A 7950-nucleotide genomic window follows, 5' to 3' on the forward strand; every position below is an offset into this window, starting at 1 on the left:
ATGGAATTATAAGGAAGAAACTGAGGCTGGGCCAGGGGAAACCCTTCCTGAACCTAGGCTGGCTAAATTCCTAGCTAGTGTCCTGTCGGGGCTTCAGGATGCCTTGAGGGACCTACTCCTTTGCACCTTAAGCTGTCCAGCATGCTGGCAGGAGCAGCCAAGCAGAAAGCCTTGGAGATGCCAGGGCCCTCTACGTACAAGGCTGCCTTGCAGTAGCAAAGCCAGCTTTGTTCCTTGCCAACATGCCCTGATCCCACTATAGCTGACCCAGCTCTAGGGCCAAGAGGGGCCCAGGCCTCCTTTGGCTCTGCTGAGATAGTAGACATGTCCCCCAGGGCATTGGTGGTTGTGACATGGATGCTACAAATAGGATCCCCATCTTACAGAGTACCAAGAAAGCATCTGGAGCAAAAGGCCTCTTTATCAATCCTCCAAACTGCCTCATTCCCTGTCCTAACCCAGCCAAGTCCCCATACTATCTCCACACAGAGCGGGCTGTGAAGCTTCACCCTTTCTCTTGTGTTGCAGAGGCACAAACTGCAGCTTCTGGGCTATGATCAGCTCAGATGGCAGCAACTCACCAGCACTGCAGTTCTGCAACTACTGAAGCAGAGGTACAGGAACTCGGGAGAGACCGGTCCCCTCAGGGAAACCTTGGTCAAAAGTCAGGGACAGCTCAGGAGGGAAGCTTAGCTATGGGGAGAAGGTGGCTGGTTCCCAGTCCCTACCCATTTACAGCACTGGAAGTAATCACTGGCTGAACTAGGCAATAAGCCTGTGTGAGTAGGCAGCTATTCGATCCAGCTTTGGATCTGGCCGCTTCGGATGTCAGCGATCTGATCCGGAGCTCCAGACCGGGTTTCCGCCTCGATCCAGCCAAAGCGGCTCCGAAGCCGCCTTGGAGATCTGGCCGTAGGGTATAATGGGGAATCAATGAAGTATCTATAACTTTGTTGTTTTTTGTCTGATTTGGATGAAAATTTTAGGAGTGGTAGCCTCTGCTGAGAGCATGAAGCTTGCATGAAGCTTGCCAAGTTTCAAGAAGATAGTTTCAGGGGTTTGGGGGAAACTGTACCCCAAATTCTTGAAAGCAAAACTCATGTCATGTCTATGTGTTACACCACAGGGGGGTGAAAACTGCAGGGTTAGTAGCCCCTAGGGAGGCCACAAAGCCTGCCAAGTTTCAAGAAGTTCGGTGCAGAGGTTTGGGGGAAACTGCACCTCAAGCTGCTGACAGGCAAAAGTCATGACATAGATGACCCTGTGTGTGTTAAGGTGCAGCGGACTGAAAACTGCAGGGGTGGTGGCCCCTGCTGAGGCCATGAAGCCTGCCAGCTGTCAAGAAGATAGGTGCAGGGGGAGTCTGGCTTTTGGGGCCCTGCACCTCTGGCTGCTGATAGGCAAAACTCGTGATGTGTGTGGGTGCTTGTGCGACTGTGTCTGTGTCTGTCTGGGGGCACAGGGGGAGTGAAATCTACTGCAGGCCTGGGTGCTGGGCCCTGCCAGGCCATGAAGCCTGCCAGCTGTGTGCGCGTCTCGCTGGGGGAGTCTGGCTTCTGGGGCCCTGCACCTCTGGCTGCTGACAGGCAAAACTCGTGATGTGGGTGGGTGACACTGTGTGTGTGTTAAGATGCACCCTTCCTGGCGATGGGGCCTCTGCACAGCACAGCAGTGTGCCCCAGTGAGGTTTTCTCCTCCCCTACATCCCCAGGCCCAGTCCACCACTTTACATGACAACAGGTAAAATATCTTAGCTGGCTCAACATCAGTAGCATCAGCAGCAGCGTCAAAGGTACCCAAGCAGAACTGTCACAGAGCCTTTCTTTTTATAAAGGAATTGACAGCAACAAGTAAAGATGTTGTGTTGTGTTGGACATATGATGTTACTCATGGTGTGTGATGTCTATATGTTTATTATGAAAAAAAAGAAGTACTTAAAAAAATATATCTTAGGGAGCTTTAGGGTTGAAAACCCCTTTGTCAGGCTGAGGAAGTACCTGCAGTTGGTCCTGGATGGAAGGAATAGTAGAAGACAGAGGCTGGCCTGGCCCGCAATGCAGGCAAGAAAGCCAGTCAGTGAAAAGGGAAATGGAGGCATCAGGGGTGAGGGACAGGCTGGGGTCGGGGGTAGGGGGAAAAGAGGGATGTAGCAGCACAGGTAAAAGTGCAGAGGTGCCTGGGGTGTCAGATGTCCGGCAGGTCGCAGTCTGCCAGAACTCCACTGTGTATACTGAGTCCGTGAGTTTCTGTACCTACTACCTAGGCAGCTGATGAAGTGCAGTTCAATGCAAAAGCTGGCATCCCGGGCAGCTAAGCTGAGCTCACTGGGAGCCTCACAACTGAACTGCAACCAGCAAGCATCAGGCCTGCCAAAGACGTGACAGGTCTGGGCATTCCCCAGCCAGGACTTTGTGCATGCATGTGTTAGCTGGAGGTAAGCTCACCTGGTGAACCGCTTAGGAAAGCCTGAATAAGCCAGTGCTTCGCTCCGGGCATGCTGCTTCGGCATCCGAAGCATCCAGACTGGCCCTGGATCCGAAGCATGGTCCAAAGCCTCGCACAGCCCTACTAGGCAAATGTGTTCCTTGTTATAATGGGTCAGGGAAGAAGATGACAGGCTGAGATTTGGGAAGCCTCATTCCTCTAGGCTGCCTGAGAAGAGGTTAGATCCAAGCTGTGTAGGAGGCAATAAAGCAAGGACCATACGCTGGGACCTATCAACCCCATGCTCCTCCAGGGCCTACCCCTTCCACTGCCCTAGGCCTTGCTCTTCTGTGAACTTCAGAGGCTGCACATTCCTATACACAAGCCTAGCTCTTCCTCCACTTGGTTCCTCAGGTGTTTTGGTAGGGGTAGGATACCTCTATCCTTGTGTCATCTCTACCTCACCTGCTGGACCAGAGAACTGTGATCCCATCTACTGCCAGCCAGGGCAGACAAGGCATCTCCTGGACACTGCATGGCATTTACCACCTGGAGGTTCTCAGTATAGCACCATGGGGCACAGGGAGGCCTGCAATTCTTATGCACATGACAGGTGTTTCAAGGGGATCCCTAGACCAGATTCTCTCCACGCAAAGCGTGCATCATACTTTAAAAGACACATGAAACTGAGAAGGCCACACCTCCCTCCCAGCGGTTGCATGCTTTAAAGGTCTGCAGGTAGAGGTACTGTTTAACCTGAAGCAGTACAAGTCTCAGGAAAGCCACACTAGAACAGGTTCCCCTACTCCACTAGCCACATGCTGTCTTGCCTATCCAAGGTAAATACAATAGTACCTGCCCCTTTGGGCAATGCAGTGTGATTAGACTCCCACAGTGGCTTATACAGGTCCAGCAGAGGCTGCACTGCATCGTGGACTATGTCATCCAGACAAGGACCCCGCTCCATAAGAGACAACAGGTGTGTCAGCCACAGACTACAGCTCCCAGAAGGAACAGTCACATTTCAGGCAGATGAAGGTTAATATCAAAGTGGTTTGAACAAAAATGTTTTGGTCCATTTCAAGAAACAAGAACATCTTGCCTGGAGTCAGGCTGAGCCCACACAATTAAATATTTCATTTTGATTCGTGTTGCAACTCCCACGGGCACCTTTTCCAGCCCCCTTTCTGCTGGTTCAAATGAATGGGCTGTGACTATAAACCCAGAAAACCTTTATTCACTATCAGTTATGTGATGAGCTCCACTAATAGCAGCATACACAGCTCCACAGTACCTCCCCCTAAGATTATGCTTCCTTTATACATACATCACTCCCTGAATAACCTAGTCACAGGCTGGCACACAGCTGGGTAATATTTCATACCCACGTTATTTCACTCCCTGAATTCCAGAACACCATTAGTTTAACTTCTCAGGTGTCTGATCCGGTACTCAGCAGATGCAGCAGTTACCACCTGGCATTGGGGTCTAGGCCTCCCTAATTCCTGCCAGCTGTAGCTTCTTCTGGGTAGTGTGCGGGCCGGGAGCGACCCGAGCCCTTTTCTGTGCTGCACGCGGTCTGTGGCCAGCAGCCCGGGCACGCCGGGTCGGAGAGGGAAGGCCGTCGAGCTGGAATTAGGTACAAACGCGTAGCGGTAGTTTTAAAGATTGTTTACTTACACCGAGATGGCAGTGGTGCAGGCTGGAAAACTTGCTTAAGTTGCGGTTACAGACAGGAAAGAAGACAAAACTCGAACCTGCAGGGTACGAGGGTACGTCGCATAGGGTTCTGGCGACGGGAAGATGAAAATACGAGGGTACGTCGCAAAGGGTTTCGGCGACGGGAAAATAAACCTGCAGGACTCGAACCCGGGTAGAAGAGCTCTGAGATCGGTCGTAAGGGCTCACACGAAGTTTGCTAGGCTCTGTGGGTCCTCCTGTTCACTCATCCACACAAAGTTTGCTAGGCTCCGTGGGTCCGGTTCTCTTGCACGCGGGAAGGGATACGTCTGGGGATCTATCGGCGACAGGGAGAGGCTAGAAGTTGATCAGACCTCTATTGCCTGCTTTAAATGCACTGGGTCCGTAAGGATCCGCAGCGCTTGGAAATCTTCACACAGCATGAAGTCTCCTCCTCCCTTGTTCGTGGAGTCCTCCAACTTGGCCGGAAACCACTCAAGCCTTTTATATGGCTAGCAAGCCAATCACTAGCCGCCACGTGTGAATAATTTAGAACTGGCCAATAATGGGACTCAAATTAGCATACCAATGGCGGGAACTCTTTGCAATGAGCATTTCTATGCTGCAACAAAGAATGCACCCTGCAAAGAAAGCTTCAAATTGGCAGGAAATTCTCCCTTGCACCGGGGTTCTCTTTTGCAGCAGAAAACACCACCGTGCAAAGAAGCTCTAATTTAGCGGGGATAATTTAGCAGTGCCGAAGCACACAAAAACAAAAATCACACCCTTTGGGTTGTGACAGGTAGGTACCAAACTATCTCCTCAAAATTCCTCCTAGCTCCAGGTGTTTCTGCTTTAACCCATTCCAGGCCCACCCAGCAAGGTTTGCAGTTTTTATGCTGGAAAAGCCAAACTTTTTGGCTAAACCAGGTTTCTCCTCACAGAAGGTTTCAGTTTGGCATCTTTCTATCAAATAAAATAATTCCCAAGCAACTCTGCTGCAGACCCTGCTGTCTTGATTTCTCCTAAGACTATACTTCATCTGACTGTACTGCTACAGTGGCCATAGGAAGCACTGAAGTCTGAGAGCACCTGCTTCATCATCACCCACCTCCTTAGAAAAATCCCAGGGCTTGAGAAGTAACAGGCAGCTGGTCTTTCCCTGTATCCCACTCCAGTTTAGTAGTATCTAGAACAGCTCTGGATGTGCTCTGGGTCTAGACTCTAGTCTAGACTAATCCACTACTCACCTAACAGGACTCCTTCGTACAGGGCATTTTAGCCATCAGAAACACTCTATCTTACACCCAGTACACCAAATGAACCTGGAAAACTCCCTGCTGTAGGAATGGGTTGTAGCTGTTCTTATAAGAGCTAGAAGGTCCACTGCTTGGAGCACCTCAGTTGTACTGGAACAAGTTAATAATATGCTCACCCTGTAAAAAGCACATTCAATTTACCATGCAATTTAAAGATTAAGGGCTCACATTTAATTCCTACAGCCTAGGTATCCTAGCAGCCTAGTCCTGATTTGCTAATAGGGACAGCATCCATTTCCCATGGCAGTCCCAAGAGAATCTATATTTATAGCATCAATGCACCTTCCTTGGCATTAAGCTTAGTGATGCTGCTTACAATAAGCCAGTAATGTAGGTTTGTGTTTGGAAATACATGAAGCTTTCTACAAATCTCTATTATTTCAGATCTGGGTAAAGGATCAAGTTGCACTGGAGCAGGTTACCCAGAGAGGTGGTGGAATCTCCATCCTTAGCGGTTTTTAAGACCTGGGTAAACAAAGCTTTGGCTAGAATAATATAGCTGGGGATGGCCCTGCTTGAGCATGGGGTTGCTCAGGAGATGGGGTCATCAAGGGATGACCTCCTGATATCCCTTCCAACCTTCATTTTCTATGGTCCCCGTTAAAGTTCTACCCTTTAGCCCAGGGTCAGGAAATGGTAGGTTTTAAAAGCTAAGTATTTGGGGGTTTCATCATTATGATTTCCCACTGATTACAACCTGGCACTGGATTCCAGGCCTCCCTAATTCATTCTAGCTGATGCTTCTGCTGGGTAGGTATTGGGGGTTTAACATGGCAGGAGACTTCTTAACACCCAACATAATTTGTGAATCCCCTCATGGTCATGAGGTCTTCTCTTCATTCCCATCTGTGGAGCTGTACAAATTGTTGCCAGGGAATAGTCAAATGATCACAGATTATTCCCAGAGACGCTTATGAATTTCACAAACCTGATGAAATTTAACAGGACTTTTCAATTGATTGCCTCTCCTACTGGTAAGCGTGCTATTAGCCATTCGGAAAGATTGCTCTTAGCTATTCTGTGAATACTTGTGTTTGGGGCTGGGGCATTGTTTTTCACTTAATCAGGGGACAAAACAATGTCTTGTAACTAAAATAAGAAATCAAAGCACTTTGGAGAACAATTAGTGAACAACAAATAGGTGTTGTGACCAACCTGTGACCAGCCTATATAGGCTGAGATTTGTTTGTGTAAATTGTGCACCAAATAGTAGTGAACAGCTGAAATGTTAGTAGGACAGACTGAACAGGACAGGGGCCACATTTGTGGTTGAGCAGCTAACAAGTAACTTGAGCAGGGCTAATTAATGTAGACTTCTGTAATTGCAGTAAAACCTCTTTACAACTAGCTGGGGTCCAGTGAGACCCAAACTAGTCCAGTGCCCTCTACATTGCAAGTACAAGGAGCCTCCAACTGAAGAGAATCTTTGTGAAACCAAAGTGCTTACCAGGAGAATTTTGCAAGGAATGATCCCTATTTTTGTTTCATCATCTTCTCCAATTCACAAGTGGGCATCAATAGATGTGACTGAGTCAGGTGAGTTTTTTTGCATAAGCACCAGGCTACAGAGCCTGAACTCTCAAGCAGCATTTCTTCTGAGCTGAAATCTGCATGGTGGATCCTGCAAACCAATGCTAGAAGTGAGTTTGATTGTCTGCTTTATGTGAACATGTGCAAGAATTTGGAAGGGAGAAAAAATCATTGGAGGATCCTAGGAGTCGCTGCTCTACTCAGAGCTGGGGTTAAGAACAAAGGCCTAACTCTCTTCTTGGTTATACTAGGGGAAACCTCCATGGCTGTAGCTGGAAACCAGGAGAGAATTCAGCTGGAGCTGCCTGCTTGAACAGCTCAGAGGGGTAGAAGGCAGTCCTTAGTGCTGCACAGGGGTCCTCTCATGGTCTGCCTCTATGAATCTCCTCTCATGCAGAGCCCCAGTCTCCAGAGACCAGTTGCTGATGACTTGCTGCTGGGGATGAGTTTACAGATCATGCAGCAGGAGACAATGTTGTGGTAGAAGGTGCCCAAGGTAGAGCCTGCTCTGGACTCTGTGCTGGACCCCAGTGTCTCTACCCTGATCTCACTGTAGTCTGTATGTTGGAAGCTTTGCTCAACCCTGGGGCATCTCCCTTCTTCTCTAATGACTCCCCCTTACTGCCTCCCAGGACTTGTACTTGGGCATTTCTAAAGGAACGGTGCATTTTATCCTCTCTACCAGTATTCTCTTCACTGAGCTTTGGGATTTGCTTGCTTGTCACAAGCCATCTCTGCTCAGGAATTCCTGACCATCCCAAGAAAGGTGCAGAAATAGTCTCTTTCCCCTGGGAACCCAAGTGCTGGTACTGGGATTTCCATCTTTCCCCTTCTATTTCTGTTGACTGTTGATGATAGTGGCCCTCAAACAAGCACTGTGTTCCCAGCCCATCTTGCCCCGTGGACTAGACACAGCAGATCTGGATCTAGAGTACCCCCTCTCTAAAGCACAGGCAGATGTGGTTCATTTAAGGTGCTGGCTTTGCTGCAGGTCTCA

This window comes from Alligator sinensis, unplaced genomic scaffold, assembly GCF_000455745.1.
Source record: "Alligator sinensis unplaced genomic scaffold, ASM45574v1 scaffold1097_1, whole genome shotgun sequence".
Classification (NCBI taxonomy): Eukaryota; Metazoa; Chordata; order Crocodylia; family Alligatoridae; genus Alligator; species Alligator sinensis.